An 18,907-nucleotide genomic window follows, 5' to 3' on the forward strand; every position below is an offset into this window, starting at 1 on the left:
TGTGTGTGTGTGTACAGGGCTATTCTGAGCACCAGATTGCTGGGCAGGCTGAACTCTAGGCTTTTAAAATCTCTGTTCGATATAGCCTTATCTCTTTAAAACCACTACACTTTGGTAGCACTTTGGGCTGAGTAGCCAATGGAACAGTTAGCAGTCAGAGACTATCACTCTTTGTCTTCCTCCATCTGACAAATACCAGCTTCATCTTTTTTGTTTCATTTATTCCACGAGGTTTCTCATTTGCCATTAACGGCTATATTGTTCTTATCATCCCTTAATTCATAGCAAGTAATCTCATTGTTTCCAAAGGACAAATAAAAATAGCATTACTTTAAAGGGTACAGAGAAACACAAATATCATATGATATCACTTATATGTGGGAAAAAAATGGTACAAATTATTCGCAGAACAGAAATAGAGGCACAGACGTAGAAAACAAATTTATAGGTATCAGAGGGGAAAGCAGTAGGAAGGGATAATTCGGAGATTGAGATTTATATATAAACACTACTATATATAAAACAGACAACTGATAAGAACCTACTGTATAACACAGGGAACTCTACTCAATACTCTGTAATGACACATGGGAAAAGAATCTAAAAAAGAATGGATATATGTATATGTATAACTGATTTACTTTGCTGTACACTTGAAACTAACACAACATTGTAAATCAACTATTTTCCAATAATTTTTTTTTAAAGGATGAAGTAGGAACTGGAAGTTCAAATCCAAATTGTGCTTGTTATAGGCATTTACCGGCTAGGTCAATGTGCCCTCAAGTCTACTTGGGTACCTTGGCTCCCCAGGCTTACCTGGGTTCATTGTTAGAACAAGTTTAAAGTCTAAAGAGCCTGTTGATGAGGGTGAAAGAGGAGAGTGAAAAAGCTGGCTTAAAACTCAACATTCAAAAAACTGAGACCATGGCATTTGGTCCCATCACTTCATGGCAAATAGATGGGGAAAAATGGAAACAGTGGTGGGTTTTATTTTCTTCCTCTCCAAAATCACTGTGGATGGTGACTTCAGACATGAAATTAAAAGACACTTGCTCCTTGGAAGAAAAGCTACGACAAACCTAGACAGTGTATTAAAAAGCAGACATCACTTTGCTGACAAAGGCTCGTATGGTCAAAGATATGGTTTTCTCAGTAGTCCTGTATGGATGTGAGAGTTGGACCATAAAGAAGGCTGAGCACCAAAGAAATGATGATTTTGAACTGTTGTGTTAGAGAAGACTCCTGAGAGTCCCTTGGACAGCAAAATCAAACCAGTCAATCCTAAAGGAGTTCAACCCTGAATACTGGAGAACTAATGCTGAAGCTGAAGCTCCAATACTTTGATCACCTGATGTGAAGAGCTGACTCATTGGAAAAGATGGTGATGCTGGGAAAGATTGAGGGCAAGTGAAGAAGGGGATGATAGAGGATTTGATAGTTCGGTGGCATCAATGACTCAGTGGACATGAGTTTGAGCAAACTCCAGGAGATAGTGGAGGACAGGGAAGCCTGGTGTGCTGCAGTCCATGGGGTCACAAAGAGTTGGAAACAACTTAGTGACTGAACAAGGCCTAACGAGATATCTAAACATGAGCCAATAAACCTCTAATTGAGGAGTGATTGAGAACTGTGGTTGTGTGTGCCTGCTTAGGCTGTGGTTACAGGCAATAAAAATGATGTTGGGATTGCATAAGTTCTCTGCTGATTCTCTTGACATTTCATTTTCTGAAATGTGTCTTCAGCAGTAATGGTGGTATGGCTTGTGCTACATACCAAAATGCAGATGTCCTCTAACTTGCAAGCCCAATTTTCCTTTGCTAATGAACAAATCATGACTCTTTCTAGAGTGTGCTACTCTTGTGTCCCAACTGTAAAATGATTTAAGTAGTGATGGATGGTTACACATCATAAAACTTACTCAGTTTCATGTATGTCAACTTTGTGTCTCCAGAGAAACAAAATTTCCTTTACTTTGCTGTTCCTGTTGTCTAGACTTGGGCATATAGCCTGTGCTTGTTAGCTCCTTATTGAACAATGGGATGCTTCGAAGTTGCTGTCTGTGCAACCAAGGCACACACATTTTCCTTTGAGGATTTTTTTTTTTCACAATAATCTAGATTAATGGATTATGACATTGAGGGTCAAGATTGATGTAATAAAAAGGGGGAGAAGCCAAAAGAAGCAAGAGGACCACAACTTACGTGAAAAGCTGTGATGTAATAGGAAGAGCAAGTTGTAGCAAAGGGTCTGGTTCAACTCACAGTGATGCCATTGGTAGGCTGTGAAGCATGGTCAAGTTGCTTCTTTAAGGCTCTAAATTCTTCACTCAGAAATAGGTATAATATCAGTCCTTATCTCAGTGTGAATTGTAAATGCAAAGCAAATGAAATCACACCCATGGAAATACTTCATAAAATGTACAGTCCAGATGAGGCGGTCATTATGATGGATATTATTAGAATGTTCTTAGTCTAATTTGTTCTTTGACTCTCATCAGGTCCTGAGAGAGATCCTTTGTGTCTCTAATAAGAATTTGGAAGAATTCAAAGGCAACTTCCAGTTATAATTTTCCCATTCCTCCTCCCTAGTATCTATTCCTTCCTCCCTTCTATCCCATCTGTGAGAAACTGACACTCACATGAGCCTGTTTGTTTTCTTTGACAAAAGGTGAACTATGTGTTATTAATAACATGAATAAGTACAGTTGGTTCCTTTTATTCCCAACAGTTGTGTCTTATAAAGTTGCCAAGAACACTGAATTAATGAATACTCCATTGCTCTTAGGGGAAATATGGGGTTAGTTTCTTGTGAGCCTCTGGTCACATTTTTGTCAACCCATTAATACATAACCTTGTTTTATATGTGCCTTTTGTTAGACTCCTTATTTAATGTATAGTTGGTTCATTACCATTGAACTCATGGCCAATAACATTATGACTCATTTCTGAACAAAGCTTCTCTAACACATGTATAGGAACACTAGACAACACGATGTTAGGGGTCATTGTAAATAGTGAGATCATCAGAAAAAAACACAAAAATGTGGAAAAAAAAATGTGGCCCTAGTGGACCACAAAAAGGACACTTTTATATGATATGAAAGCTAGAACAAGAAGGCAGAGCGTCTCCTTGTTTGGTTTCAACTGGGAATGTGCATGTTGGGTTACTCAAATTTTGTGCCAATCTGTACAGGTCCACAAATGATTATGGAACTGTTGGGGGCACTGATTTTGGGATGAATTTACAGTAAAGCATCTGCCTGCAATGCAGAAAACCTGGGTTCAGTTCCTAAGTAAGAAAGATCCCCTGGAGAAGGAAATGACATCATATTTCGGTATTCTTGCTTGGAGAATTCCATGGACAGCAGAGCCTGGTGAGCTACAGTCGCAAAGAGTCGGACACAACTGAGTGACTAACTCTTTACTTTCTTGCAAATACAAATCCGCAAACCATAAGACTCAGCTGTATCTCTGGAGGGCAGCGTTAGCACTGACTGGTGAAAATTACAGGAGAGCAGTTTTCAGATGACTTCCAAAAAAGCATTCCCTGGTAATTAGACAATTATGATTGTTCAGCAAGAGAACAAACTTGCCAGTGAGCACCTATCATTGTGCAGGCTCTAGAAGAAAGGGAATGATTTAGGCTGACTTGGGAAGAGAATATAGGTCCTGAGAGGAGGCCACACAGGCTATGAGATTGAAGGAAGAATAGGAAAGAAGCCAAATACAGTTACCATCAAGACTGATCATTCCCTGAAATCAACCCTCATTCTTTCATTACCCCAAATGGAATTTCAATCAGGGCAGTATCTAGTGCTTTAAAAAAAAATACAAGAAGCAGAGCTTTTTAAAATGGGAATATGTGCCTAAGTGTCCTTTATTCCTGTAAGCTGTCAGATGTTAGAAGCCACAAATAGCACTTAGAAGACTATAAAGGAGTGAGAGGAAAACGCTGAGAGTTAAGGCAAGGTTACTGAACTGGAAGAGTCACTTCTTCACTTAGAAGAAGTAACTTCTTCAGTTCTGTTCATCAGAACAGAGGACAGAAGGATCTCGGGGAAGAAGTCACTTTCAGACATTCCTGATCAAAGCAGGAGGAGAGCGTGCGTCTCCATGAAGGACTGAAGTATCCAGAGATCTCTATCAATGGGAAACAACCGGTGTCCCTTTGTTGTTTTCATTTAGTCGCTCAATCGCATCCGACTCCTTTGTGACTGCATGGATTGTAGCCCACCAGGCTCCTCTGCCCATGGGATTCTCTAGGCAAGAATATTGGAGTGGGTAGCCTATCCTTTTTCCAGGGGATCTTCCTGACCCAGGGATCGAACCTGTGTCTCCTGCATTGACAAGCAGATTCTTTACCACTGAGCCACCAGAGAAGTCCCTTTACTTACAAATAAGTAACAAAATGACATCATCTCCTCCAAGTAAAAGTAACTGTTAAGGCCACATGGCCAATTTGATGCTTAGGTTTAAAATGCATTTTTAAAGGCTGGGTTAGGCAGGAGAGGCTAACCACCTTTAAATTATCTTCTTGCCTCCAGTTCCTAAAAGAGGCCAGGGAAATTCCAGAACATTTAATGGATAGCTGAGATTTTTTTTTTAAGCAAAGCCAAATAAAGTGGCAGTAAATGACCTCGTTTGTGCCCCAGTCTGGCTTGTCTTCTTGTCTTGGATGGTGGGGGTGCTCCTGTGGGCCTCATTCCCATTCACTTTTGCTAGAATTTAATACAATCTCTGCTAGTGGGAACTTGGCCCATATCCACTCATAGGGCTGGGCTGGGTTTCTGATTTCTCTCCCCTTTTTCACCCACATTTTGAGCAGACGGCAGCTGTGCCAATTCCATGAGCTTGAGGTGGTTTTGTTTTGTTTCAGTTCCACATACAAAGTTGTTCCTGGGTCCCAGAAGGTGAGTCCAGCTGCACCCTTTGCAGGGGTCTAGGACTCACCGTCTCCAGCCCCTACCATCTATTCCTGGTTTGGATGCTCGTGGGCTGTTCAGTTCGGTTTCTACTGAACATTTTGCCTCTAAGTTCTGTTCATTTCTGGACATTGAGCTTTCTTTTTCTTGCTTTTGACCCTAGCCAGGTATTAAGGAAAAACATTTTTTATCTACAATTTTTATGTCTTCAGAAAAGGGTCAGAAGGGCTTCCTGCGCCTGCCCTGTCTGCCATTATGAACAGAAGTCAGCAAATGGTACTCCAAACCCAAGTGTTAAGTTTTAAAAATGTCAAGCTTTCAAAACAGATGAACAAATGGTTCTATGGCTACCCATAGACCCTTCACCTAGATTTAGACAATTGTGTACATGCGGCCACATTTCCTCTCTCTCTCTGTATGTTGATATTTTGCTGAAATATTTAAAAGTTGTAGATTTCAAGCCACAACTCATAAATATCTCAGCATACACCTCCTGAGAAGGCCATTCTCCTTCATAACCACAATACTGTCATCATGAAATTGACAATAATTCTGTGTATTCTAATATACAGCCCATCTTCTAATGTTCCTGATTATCACCCAATTATCTTTCATAGCTTTTTAAAAGGAAGTCTAGGAGTCAATGAAAGTTCACACATTGATTTAGTTTTTGTGCCACTAATCTAGCCAAGTCTCTAGAACAATCCCTCCATCTTTTTCTATTTTTCATGACACTGCTTTTTTGGAATAATCCAGGCCCATTGTCTTGCCAAATGTTTCATATTCTGAAATTTTCTTATTACTTCTTCATGTTGAGAGTTTTTCAATTGTCTTAAAATATTGTTGCTGTTTAGTCGCTAAGTTGTGTCTGACCCTTTTGTGACCCTATGGACTGTAGCCCATCAAGTTCCACTGTCCATGGTCTAGCAAGCATACTGGAGTGGGTTGCCATGCCCTCCTCCAGGGATCTTCCCAGCCCAGGGATCGAAACTGTATCCCCTGAATTGGCAGGTGAGTTCTTTACCACTGAGCCACCTAGGAAGCCCATCTTAAAATGTGCATAGCATAAAATTTACCATTGTAACCATTTGTGAGTCTATCATTGTGAGTTCAGTGCATTAAGTACATTTGCATTGTGCAATCATCACCACTATCTATTGCCAGACATTTTCCCATTCAAGACTGTTACTCTACCCATTAAACACCACTTCCTCATTTTGTCCTAACCTGATCATTGATAATGACTGTTTTACTTTCTGTCTCTATGAATTTGACTATTCTAGCTACTTCTCAGACTTCCCTGTAGCTCAAATGATAAAGAATCTGCCTGCGATGCAGGAGTCCAGGGTTCGATCCCTGGATTGGGAAGTTCCTCTGGAGAAGGGAATGGCAATCCACTCCAGTATTCTTGCCTGCAGAATTCCATGGACAGAGAAGTCTGGCAGGCTACAGACCATGGCATCACAAAGAGTTGGACACGACTGAGCGACTAACACACACACACATAACAGTCACTTCTTATAAGTGAATAATCTAGCCCCCAGTTTAAGAAATTAGAAAAGAAAAGCAAAATAAATTCAAAGCAAATAGAAAGAAGGAAGTAACAAACATAGGAGAAAAAATTTCAATGAAATTGAAAACAGAAAACAATAGAAAAAAAATCAGTGAAACAAAATTCTTATTCTCTGAACGATCAGGAAAAGAAAAATTCCTAGCAAGTTTGACAGAAAAAAAAAAGACATAAATTGCTAATATCAGGCATGAAACCATGGATATCACTAAAGACTCTGAAAATATCAAAAGGATAACAGGAACATTGCAAACAACACAACACATATAAACTCGATAACTTACATGAAATGGAACAATTCCTTGAAAGCACAAACTACCATAATCACCTAATGTGAAATAGATAATTTAAATAGCCCTATAACTACTGCAGAAATAGAATTTGTAGCTAAAAATCTCTGGAAAAAGAAATCTAAAAGTCTAGAAGGAAATTTTTATTAACTATTTAAAGACAAATTAAATGGCAAATAGATGGGGAAACAATGAAAACAGTGACAGACTTTATTTTCTTGGGCTCCAAAATCACTGCAGATGGTGACAAAAATCCTTAAAATATTAGCAAATGGATTCTACAGTATAAAGCAAATTATACACTGCAACCAAATGGAGTTTATTTTAGGGATGTCATATTGGTTTAACATTAAAAAATCAATTAATGTAATTAATGTACCATATTAGCAAGGTAAAAAATAAAAATCACACAATCATATACATGAATGTAGAAAAAGTACTTGACAAAATTCAACCTCTATTTAGGAAAAAACTCTTAGAAAAATAGAACTAGTCAGAACTTCTTCAATTCGATAAACAGCAACAACAAAAAAACCTACAGACAAAATTATACTTAATGGTAAGATATTGAATGCTTTCTCCATAAGACTGGGAAAAAGGCAAGGATGTTTGTTTTTATCACTCTTGCCCAACATAACACTGGAATTTCTAGCAATACAATAAGCAATACAATACAATAAGTCAAGAAAAGGGAATAAAAGGTACACAGTTCAGAAAGGAAGAAATAAAACTAGCTCTATTTGCACCTCACATGGTTGTCTTGGTAGAAAATCCAAAGAAGTCTAAAACATAGTTATAAATAATTAGTGAGGTCATGGGACATAGCATGAAGATACAAAAGTCAGTTGCTTTTCTTTGTATTAACAATGAGCATACAGACACGTAAATTTAAAATATAATACCATTTACAATCACTGAAAAAAAAAAACCCACATGAAATAAGTGCACCTCTTTTAAAACATGAACAAGATTTGTTTCCTAAAAAGTACAAAATGCTGATAAAGTATTTCAAAGATTTAAATAAATGGCGAGACTGATTGTGTTCACAGATTGGGAGACTCAACATAATAAAGATGTCAATTCTCCCCAAATTGATAGACATGTTTTAGGCAATTCCTTTTAAAATTCCAGCAAGATTTTTTTTGTAGATATAGGCAAGATTATTCTAATCTTTATATGGATAGGCAAAGGAACCAGGAAAACTAAAACAATTTTGGAAAAGAAGAATGAAGTAAGAGGAATCATTTTAAATAATTTCAAAACTAACTATAGAGCTATAGTAATAAAGACTATATTGATAGAGGCATAGACACCTAGACCAATTGAACAGATTAGAAAATCCAGAAATATACCCACACAAACATGCCCATCTGATTTCTGACAAAGCAAAAGCAATTTCATGGTGCTGATACTCTTGTACATCTATAGGTGAAAAAAAGACTCGACCTAAATCTCACACCTCATACAAAAGATAACTTATAGTGCATAACTGACTTAAACATAAGACACGAAACTTTTGGAAAAATCTGAAAAGAAAATCTTCAGCATCTTTAGGAAAAGAGTTGTTAGATTTGACACCCAAAGCAGAACCTATAAAAGGAAAAAATGAGAAATTGGACTTCTTCAAAAGGAAAATCTTTTGTTCTGTTAGGAGAATGAAAAAGCAAGATACAAACTGGGGGAAATGTTTTGCAAACTATACTACTGACAAAGAATTAGTATCCACAGTATATAAAAAATTCTCAAAACTCATCAGTTAAGTAAACGATGATCCCCAAAACTGAATACAATAAAATAGGAAAAATATCTGAAGAGACAGTGTCCTGGAGAGGATATATAGAGGTAAAGTAAGTACATGAAAAAATATTCAACACCATTAGCCATTAAGAACATTAAATTAAAACCACAGTGAGACTTCACTAATCATCTATCTCAGTGGCTAGAATTAAAAAAATAGTGACAACACCAAGTGCTGTCAAGCGTGTGGAGAAACTGGATCACACACATTGTTGGTGGGAACATAAAGTGATGCAGCCTCAGGATTTCCCTGGTGGTCCAATGATTAAGAATCTGCCTTCCATTGCAGGGGGTGCAGGTTGGATCTCTTGTCAGGGGACTAAGATCCCACATGCCTCAGGGCACATGAGCCTGTGATCCACAGCTAGAGAGAAGCCTGCGTGCCTCAGTGAAGATACCGTGTGCCACAGTTAAGACTTGACTCAGCGCCCCCCCCCCCAAAAAATGGTATAGCCTCTCTGGCAAACAGTTTAGCAGTTTCTTAAACTAAGCATGCAACTACCATAGGACCCAGCAATTGCGCTTCGGGTGTTTATCCCAAGAAATAGATGGACGTGTGCGAAGCTGCTTCAGTCACGTCTGACTCTTTGCGACCCTATGGACTGTAGCCTGCCAGGCTCCTCTGCCCAGGGGATTCTCCTGGCATGAATACTGGATGGGGCTGCGATGCCCTCCTCCAAAATGGGATACATACACACAAAAACCTGTATACAGATATGGTAGCTTCATTCATAATAGGCTCGAACTGGAAACAACCCAGATGTCTTTCAATGGGTGAAGTTAAACACTTTATAGAACATTCATGTGTAGATACTACTCAACAGTAAAAAGGAATGAACTATAGGTACATAGAGCAACTTGATAAATCTCCAAAGAATTATGCTAAATGGAAAAAGCTCATCCTCAAAGGGCTACATACTGTATGAAGTTGTTTATATAGCATTCTTGAAATGGCAAAATTATAGAAATGGAAAACAGGACGAGTTGCCAGTGGTAAGAAACGGGTGGAGCTGAGGGAGGAGGGAAGAAGAGAGGAGGGAAGTGCGTGTGGCCCATGGGATCCTCTTGACTATGTCAATGTCAGTGTCCTGGTTGTGATAATGTTCTATAGTTTTGCAAATATTACCATTGAGGGAAACTGGATAAAGGGTACATGGGATCTCTATAATTTCTTACAGCTGTGTGTGTGATTGTACAATTATCTCAATATAAAAAGTTTAAATGTTTATATTTGCAGATCTTACTTCCAGAGACTTTTTTATTTTTAAAAATCTTACATATATATATTTTTTAATTCATCTATTTGATTAAGTAACTGTCAAGGGACCTAGGAATCTGCACTTTCAAAATACTGTATATGATTACAATGTAGAGAGACCATGGGACTCACTCTGTGAAACCCTATTCTATTCCATTTCAATAGAAATAGCTAAAAAATGTTTCTCTAATATTTCCAATTCAAATTAAAAAAATAACATATTTCTTTGTTTGGTTGCGCTTGGTCTTCGTTGTGTGGGCTTTTCTCTAGTTGTGTCAGCTGGGAGCTACTCTTCACTGACGTGCTGGGTTTCTCATGTTGGTGGCTTCTCTAGAGCACGGGCACTAAGTTCACGGGCTTCCGTAGTTGCTGCATTCAGGCTCAGTAATTGTGGCCTGCTGGCTTAGCTGCTCCCTGGCTTTAGCAATCTTCCCTGACCAGGGATCAAACCAGTGGTAAGTGGGTTTTTATGCATTGCACTGCCAGGGAAGTCCATCCAATTCAAATTTAACACCACAGCATCACTTTCTTTGCCATCCTTTAGTTTATGTTTGTTTTTTTCCTTACATATGCTTTTTCCCCTTACAGTGAAAATCTGTGTTCCTAATAACATTAATGGATTTCCTTAATTATTTTATTCTAAAATAGATGTAAAACAATTAGAAAAATTATAATACCAATACGACTCTAGCAATGAGTCCACTAAATAATAGGTTATTTTGTAATTCTTTGTCTTTAGAATATATTGTATAAAAGTTTTTGATTAAAATACTATATTCAAAATTTACTTGAATTGACTCTTTCCTCTCCTGTAGTTTTCTTGACATTCATTTGTATCTTGCTTTTTAAGTTAAAAAAAAAAATTTGAAATATATCAGCTTGTAGAAAACATGCATTCTTAATAAATATTTGATGATTGAAATCTGATTGAATATCCTCTCTCAGGGACTTAATGAAAAAATACAGAAAGATGAAATCCAAACATCTTGCACTGGAACACTGAAGAGTATTACTTTATTCTCTGCTCTATTCCATAAAAACTTCAAGGCAGCTAACACTGTGGGATAAATTTTAAGGGCAAGGTAGTGTCCCCTAAGCTATCAGGTACCCTTTTCTGGGAAAAGGTTTCATTTTGAAGCAAATGAATTTTACACTGTTGGGGCTTCATTATTTTTTAATAATCCTAGGTTTTTTCCTTCAAAATATTAAGGCAAATTCTTCAAAATAATTTGTAGGCTACTATATATAGCTTCAGGCTTGTGTTTAACTTGCATCTTTGCAAGTATCTACCCCCTGAGCAGTGACATCTTTCCTCTTGTCATGAACTTCAGGGCAATCTCAAAACTCTTTTCATGGCTGACTTGCCTACTCCGGGGACTCTATAGGCAGAATTGCTTCACAAGAGCCTCTTCAAGTAGCATTATCTTCTGGAAAAACTTGTACCACTCACAGTTGGGGTGCTTAGAAAAGTAGTGGTAAAACTTGGATCAGTTTTGGATGTGCTTGTTTTGCTTTAGCTTTCAAAGCAAAAGAAGGTGATCTTATCAGTTGCATGCAAAATGTGTGTTGACTAACAGGAATGGACAACTGATCACAGTTACTTTAAAACCCTTGTACAGAGCAAGGAACATCACCATAAGTTCTATAATTGCATCTTAATTAACTTTAGAGAGATGAACATAAAGAATTTTAAAGGGTAGTGAAGATCAGGGATGTTACCCCATCTTGAACATCACTTGGTCACTCACAGGACATTGGTATTCACGTAATATGAGGATTCCTTTATGCTTGCATAGTCCAAATGCAATACTGAAAATTTTCTCTGTGAGATATTCATAAACAAATAGAGTAGTTTAACAATCATAATCAGGCAACAAAATCATGATGGTAGCTATTTTATATTGATGATCAATACAATCTTCGTTTTATCTCATATTTTTTCTCTGAAATTTTAGGACTTCAGTCCTTTCCCACACTAGTATATTTTGGTTTCACATACGCTTTGGAAATAAAATCTATAGCACCACTTTTAAGTTGTACAAATTTGTTCAACTACAGTCAGAATAAAGATATTTATTTGCTAGGCATTTATCAAAGTTAACCTATAAAGCAGCAGTGTGTGAGTGTGTGTGCTTTGCCATGGGCTTTATATTCATCTCATTTACTCTCAAGCTCATTCTCAGATGAGCAAATAGCCTTGGAGAGGTGAAATAACTTGTCCAAGAAGGTTGGACACATATTAACACAACTCATAAGAGGCTGTATGAAAACAGTGGCAGATTTTATTTTCTTGGGCTCCAAAATCACTGCTGATGGTGACTGCAGCCAAGAAATTAAAAGATGCTTGCCCCCTGGAAGAAAAGCTATGACAAATCTAGGTAGCATATTAAAAAACAGAGATGTCACTTTGCAGGCAAAGGTCTGTATAGTCAAAGCCATGGTTTTTCTAGTATGGGTGTGAGAGTTGGACCATAAAGAAGGCTGAGCGTTGAAGAATTAATGCTTTCGAAATGTGGTGCTAGAGAAGACTCTTGAGACTCCCTTGGACTGCAAGGAGATCAAATCAGTCAATCAAAAGGAAATCAACCCTGAATCTTCACTGGAAGGACTGCTACTGAAACTCCAATACTTTGGCCACCTGATGCAAAGAGCTGATTCATTGGAAAAGACCCTGATGCCGGGAAAGACTGAAGACAGAAGGAGAAGGAAGAGACAGAACATGATGGTTGGATGGCATCGCAAATCAATGGACAGGAGTTTGAGAAAACTCTGGAAGATAGTGGAGGACAGGGGAGCCTGGTGTGCTGCAATCTGTGGGGTCACAAAGAGTTCCACATGACTGAGGGATAGAACAACAGCAATGAAGATTCCAAAGGCCAGAAGACAGCAACCTGATAGCCCCAGGCAGGTCAAGTTGTCATATTCTTTAGAATGGCTATTTTCTGCTCATTATCATTATGCAGGTCAAAGGGTAAGTGTCTTTCAAATGTTTATATGTAAATATAGCTAGTCCTCCAACAAAAGTCCTAGTAAAAGCTACGGTTTTTCCAGTAGTCATGTATGGACATGAGAGTTGGACTATAAAGAAAACTAAGCGCCAAGAACTGATACTTTTGAACTGTGGTGTTAGAGAATACTCTTGAGAGTCTCTTGGGCTGCAAGGAGATCAAACCAGTCAATCCTAAAGGAAATCAATCCTGAATATTCATTGGAAGGACTGATGCTGAAGCTGAAACTCTAATACTTTGGCCATCTGATGTGAAGAACTGATTTATTGGAAAAGACCCTGATGATTGAAAGATTGAAGGCAGGAGGAGAAGGGGATGACAGAGGATGAGATGGTTGGATGGCATCACTGACTCAATGGACATGAGTTTGAGCAAGTTCCAGGAGTTGGTGATGGACAGGGAAGTCTGGCGTGCTGCAGTCCATAGGGTCGCAAAGAGTCAGACACAACTGAGCAACTGAACTGAACTGAACTGAACTGAAGGGGTAAGCTGTGGGAAACTCAATCTCAATCAATAGATCATGCAGCTCAGTTTCCTTGACCAAGCATGGAAGAAGAGACCAGTGAAATAACCTAGTTGACGGAAAAGCTGATGGACAAGAAATAGAGGTGATTCTCTTCCATCTTTTCTTACTAGAAAAGTTTTCTGATGTGTAATATATATATATTCCAAGCAGGATGGAGTCATTTCCCGTACTATAGTTACACTGCTCCTATTACACTTAAACAGCCATATTACAATAACCACCACAAGTCGTCATGGTAGTTGTTCATCACTTCTCTTTCTTTTGTTGTGACATTATTTGCTGGAGATAATGAGAGAATAAGAACCAGAAGCTAGCACCAATTGCAGTAAAAAGCAGAAAGAAGAATGAGTTTTTCTCTTTTCCTTTCCTGAGAACAAAGAACATAAAGAGAACAGTGAGCAGGCCTGAACATTCTCAGATTTTTTACTTTAACTGCTCCTAACTCTGCATGTCTGTAACTAAGTTTGCTTTTCTGCCCCCTAACTCTACGGAAGCTACAATTCCCATTTTTTTCCTTTGACTCTATGCTTAATACATCCTATATCTGGTGTTTACCCTTACAACACCCTTCCCTTTACATATCAGAAACTTACAGATCAGAAAGAAGGCTGCAGAGCCCCCAACTGCCAGACTCAATCACTGGCTTACTGACACCAGTCCATGACTGTCTCTGAGACAATGCAAGAGGAAGAAATCATGACCCTATCACCTTTGTTCCTCATCACTGACTCCTGACTGCAAGCCCTTGCCTTAAATCAGCCCCTAGATTCATGGAGGGGGTGCACAGTTCTTGAGGCATGAGCTTATTGTCTTCCCCTCTCCACTGGCTGAGAATTAAAGCCACCTTTCTGTTTCCCCCAAACTCGCTTTATTTTTTTATTTGACTTCGGTGGGCCGAAAAGGCCAAGATTTTGGCCAGCTATGTACCTAATATAACGTCTGAGACCCACACCTAAAAAGCTAGCTTCATCGAGGTGGAGCAAGTGCTTGGGGCAATGGAAAGATGGTATTCAACATCGGATATCAGGAAATCCAGCCAGGTAGATTTAGTTCTTTAAGGAGTGTAGTGACGGGCAGCAATGAGCAATCCTGGCAGTTGGTCTCTTTCAAGAATTCAAAGTAGGATTGTGGTTTCTTTGAAGGAATGGTGGTAGATTAGCTATCAAATGAAAGACAGTTTCCAGTTAAGAGGAACGGAGGAGGTGGGAAGGCTATAGGGAAAGGAATTCAGACACAGGATAAAAAAATGGAGACTCAGTAGTAGAGCTTGGTTCTTTTCAAAGCAGAAGTCCAGGGAGACAGGGAGATAGGGAGACAGGTCCTAGAAAAACTAGCAGTTAGGCTGCGTTAATGCTGAAACGACTGAGGACACATGACAAGAAATCCAGTATTGTCATAAAATGCCCTAGATAAAGATAAGATTGCCCCCAAAGTCCAGGGCATATTCAAGCCTGCGATTTGGGGGAGTATGTGCAAGCTAAGTTGCTTCGGTCCTGTTCGACTCTTTGCAACCATATGGACCGTAGCCCACCAGGCTCCTTTGTCCATGGGTTTCTCCAGGTGAGAAGCCTGGAGTGGATTGCCTTGCCCTTCTCCAGGGGATCTTCCCCACCTAGGGATCGACCCCCTTCTCTTATCTTTTCCTGCATTAGCAGGCAGGTTCTTTACCACTTGTGGCTCAGCTAATAAAAGAATCCGCCTGCAATACGGGAGACCTGGGTTCGATCCCTGGGTTGGGAAGATCCCCTGGAGAAGGAAAAGGCTACCCACTCCAGAATTGTGGCCTAGAGAATTCCGTGGGCTGTATAGTTCATGGGGTTGCAAAGAGGCCGACACGACTGAGTGACCTTCACTCACTCACTCTTTACCACTAGCACCACCTGGAGCAAGATTGCTTAACAACACGTCAGACAAGATGAAAGGATCAGGAAATGAGAGATACCCAGAAAGAAGAATTTATGGTGGGGGAAGGGATGGGAGGCAGCCCCTTCTGCCTCCAGGCTCTGGAATCTGAAGTCAGTTCAGTTCAGTTCAGTCTCTCAGTCGTGTCCGACTCTTTGCGACCCCATGAATTGCAGCATGCCAGGCCTCCCTGTCCATCACCAACTCCCGGAGTTCACTCAGACTCACGTCCATCGAGTCGGTGATGCCATCTAGCCATCTCATCCTCTGTTGTCCCCTTCTCCTCCTGCCCCCAATCCCTCCCAGCACTTCCTAAACTCAGAGGGGAAATTCAGGCCCATTGACCCTTGTATACTTCTATCAACAGTACCGAGTGGTCTTTTGAACTGATCATGTCAATTTCTAAATGTCATGTCTAATGTTTCAAAGACGAAAAACTGGAGATTCTGCTATAGATTCCTAAGGGGAATCAAGAAAGACATAGTATTGGTTTGGGGACTATCCACTGAAGTATCCCAGCAGCAAAACCCAAAAGAAACACAGCTGGAATCGTTTTGTGAATTGCAGGCAAATTGTAAGATTGAATTCAGTCAGGATAACTGGTTTTTAAGTATGTCCTTTTCTCTTTCTCCTATTTGATATTACCAACATGAAGTCTTTTGAAATGTCAATAATTTAATTGTAATTTAATTTCTTTAATGAAATTGTTTAATATTTTGAGAATATAAGAATAGCTTTTGAGCAGTGGGAGAGGCTGGTGGAGGCAGGAGGATGCTCGGCCTCCAAGGGGAATGAAGGTGCCTTCCATCTCTCCAGGGTGACTCTGGCTGATGCCACTGGAGTCCCTTTGAAAGGCTTTCTGTTTCAAGTTCCCCCAGTTGAATGCAAGGGGTGTGTGTGTGTGTTTGTGTCAGTCATGTCCAACTCTTTGCGACCCCATGGACTGTAGCTCACCAGGCTTCTCTGTCCATGGAATTCTCCAGGCATGAATACTGGAGTGGGTAGACATTCCCCTCTCTAGGGGACCTTCCCGACCCAGGGATTGAATGCAAAAGGTACTGTATGCCAAATGCCATTCAGGAAATATAAACTGTATTAAAATAGGCAGAAATCAAATAGTATTAAATATGGTCCCCTTGCCCTCAAAATGCTAGGATTTAAGTAAAGTTGGAATCTGGAAAACAGATTCAGTTCAGTTCAGTTCAGTCGCTCAGTCGTGTCCGACCCTTTGCGACCCCATGAATCGCAGCAGGCCAGGTCTCCCTGTCCATCACCAACTCCCGGAGTTCACTCAAACTCACGTCCATCGAGTCGGTGATGCCATCCAGCCATCTCATCCTCTGATGTCCCCTTCTCCTCCTGCCCCCAATCCCTCCCAGCATCAGGGTCTCTTCCAATGAGTCTACTCTTCGCATGAGGTGGCCAAAGTACTGGAGTTTCAGCCTCAGCATCAGTCCTTCCAATGAACACCCAGGACTGATCTCCTTTAGGATAGACTGGTTGGATCTCTTTGCAGTCCATGGGACTCTCAAGAGTCTTCTCCAACACCACAGATTGGACAGTCATAACTCCATAGCTTGGTATTTAAAGACCTCCACAGCTTACTTTTTTCAAAAACCTTGAATCAGATTCTACTCTGAATCATTTTCAACTTAAAAAAAAAAAAAAAAAAACAAGGAAAACCAAGACTTTCTCTTTCATGTAGTTTATGAAGTTAAACTTTTGGAACATAGAACCAAATAGAAGACTTTAAATTTATTCCTATTTAATGTGATCTTATGATTTTGAACTAGACCAACTTTCCAGGCTGTTCAAAATTTTTTGAATACTGATTCAACCATCTAGTATATTCTCTGTTTCTCCTAGCTCTGTGCCGTTGGCAAATATAACAATTGTGTTGCTGACACCTTCATTCAGATAATTGATCGAAAGTGTGGAGAGGACAGAGTTTGAAGACAAATCTCTCCAAGCCTTCATTTTCTGTGGGTTGACATCAATTAATTAACAGGGAGTTGGGAGGAAAACAACTTTTATGGAATATCCACCATGTATGTGATACTATAAATGATTCCTTGACTATATTAGCACATTTAATCTTTAATTCTAGTAACACAGCTAGACTGTACAAAAGTTGATTTTTGACTCTACATCTAACTCCATGCTCTTACTAGTAAACCTTCTTGCCTCCAGTTAATCAAAGTTTTTACTTGCTTGTAAAACTTCTTGCCAATTTGCCAAACTGCATTTTCTTCCAGCCCACATTTTGTATCTTGTCCACAGAATACCACAATGGGCCTTATTAAACATGTGGCTGAAATTAAAATACTCTATGTGAATTTCCCTCAGTCATATCGAGAATAAGATAGTATTAGGTGTGGTGGTAAATTAGCTAAAAGAGTTTGATTTTTTACAAAAGGTGGTACTTATATTTGGTTAGTTCCTTTTTGATAAGAAACATATTGCATATGACACAAATATTAGAGTAAATAGAATGTGGTTTTTCATAATTTTTGTAGTATCGTGTATCTATGATTTATTTCTACAGTTGCTTTCTTTTTCAGAGTTTGGGAGGGGGTGGTCCTAAGATGGCGGAGGAGTAAGACAGGGAGACCACTTTCTCCCCCCAAAATTGATCAAAAGATCATTTGAATGCTGAGCAACTTCCACAAAACAACTTCTGAATGCTGGCGGAGGACACCAGGCATCCAGAAAGGCAGCCCATTCTCTTGGAAAGGAGGTAGGACAAAATATAAAAGACAAAAAGAGAGACAAAAGAGTTAGGGATGGAGACCCGTCCAGGGGAGGGAGTCGTGAAGGAGAAGTTTCCAAAGAGCAGGAAACCCTCTCACCGGGGGTCTGTGGGGAGTTTTAGAATCTCAGAGGGCAACATAACTGGAAGGAAAAAATAACAACCACAGAATAGAGTTTGGAAATTAAGGATCGAGTTGTAATGGAATTCTGTGACATCTGAGCATGTTCTCCTCAATACTGCTAGCTGTAGTGCTAACAGGAAAACTAATAATCACATTTAAATACTTATTCTCTATCGGATGTCGTGTCAAGTGCTTTACGTGTATTAGGTATCATCTCTCTTAAACACAACTCTTTGAAATGCTTCCTATTATTACCTTCATTTTAGAAATTAGAAAACAGACAAAGATGTTATGTGATCGAGAACTGTGGGTTGAACCCAGGGAGATGGGCCCCTCCAGTGCCCGTGGCTTCAGCCACTGCTGGGAGAGAATTCTCGAAGGATCTCTTGTATTTCTGTTTGTATTGTGAACAGAGGAACTGACTGCCCTATTCTGAATGATCTTTACAAAGAGTTTAAATAATAAATAACCTTAGAAGATGCTGTCCAGTATAATAATAATATGGGTTTCCCTGGTGGCTCAGACTGTAAAGGATCTGCCTATAATGCAGGAGACCTGGGTTCAATCCCTGGATTGGGAAGATACCCTGGAGAAGGGAATGGCTACCCACTCCAGTACTCTTGCCTGGAGAATTCCACGGACAGAGGAGCTTGGTAGGCTTTAGTCCATGGGGTCACAAGAGTTGGACACAATTTAGAAACTAAGCTACCAGATAATAAGATAATGTCTCATAATAATTTATCTTATATTTTATAATAA

This window comes from Bubalus bubalis, chromosome 22 (assembly GCF_019923935.1).
Source record: "Bubalus bubalis isolate 160015118507 breed Murrah chromosome 22, NDDB_SH_1, whole genome shotgun sequence".
Lineage (NCBI taxonomy): Eukaryota > Metazoa > Chordata > Mammalia > Artiodactyla > Bovidae > Bubalus > Bubalus bubalis.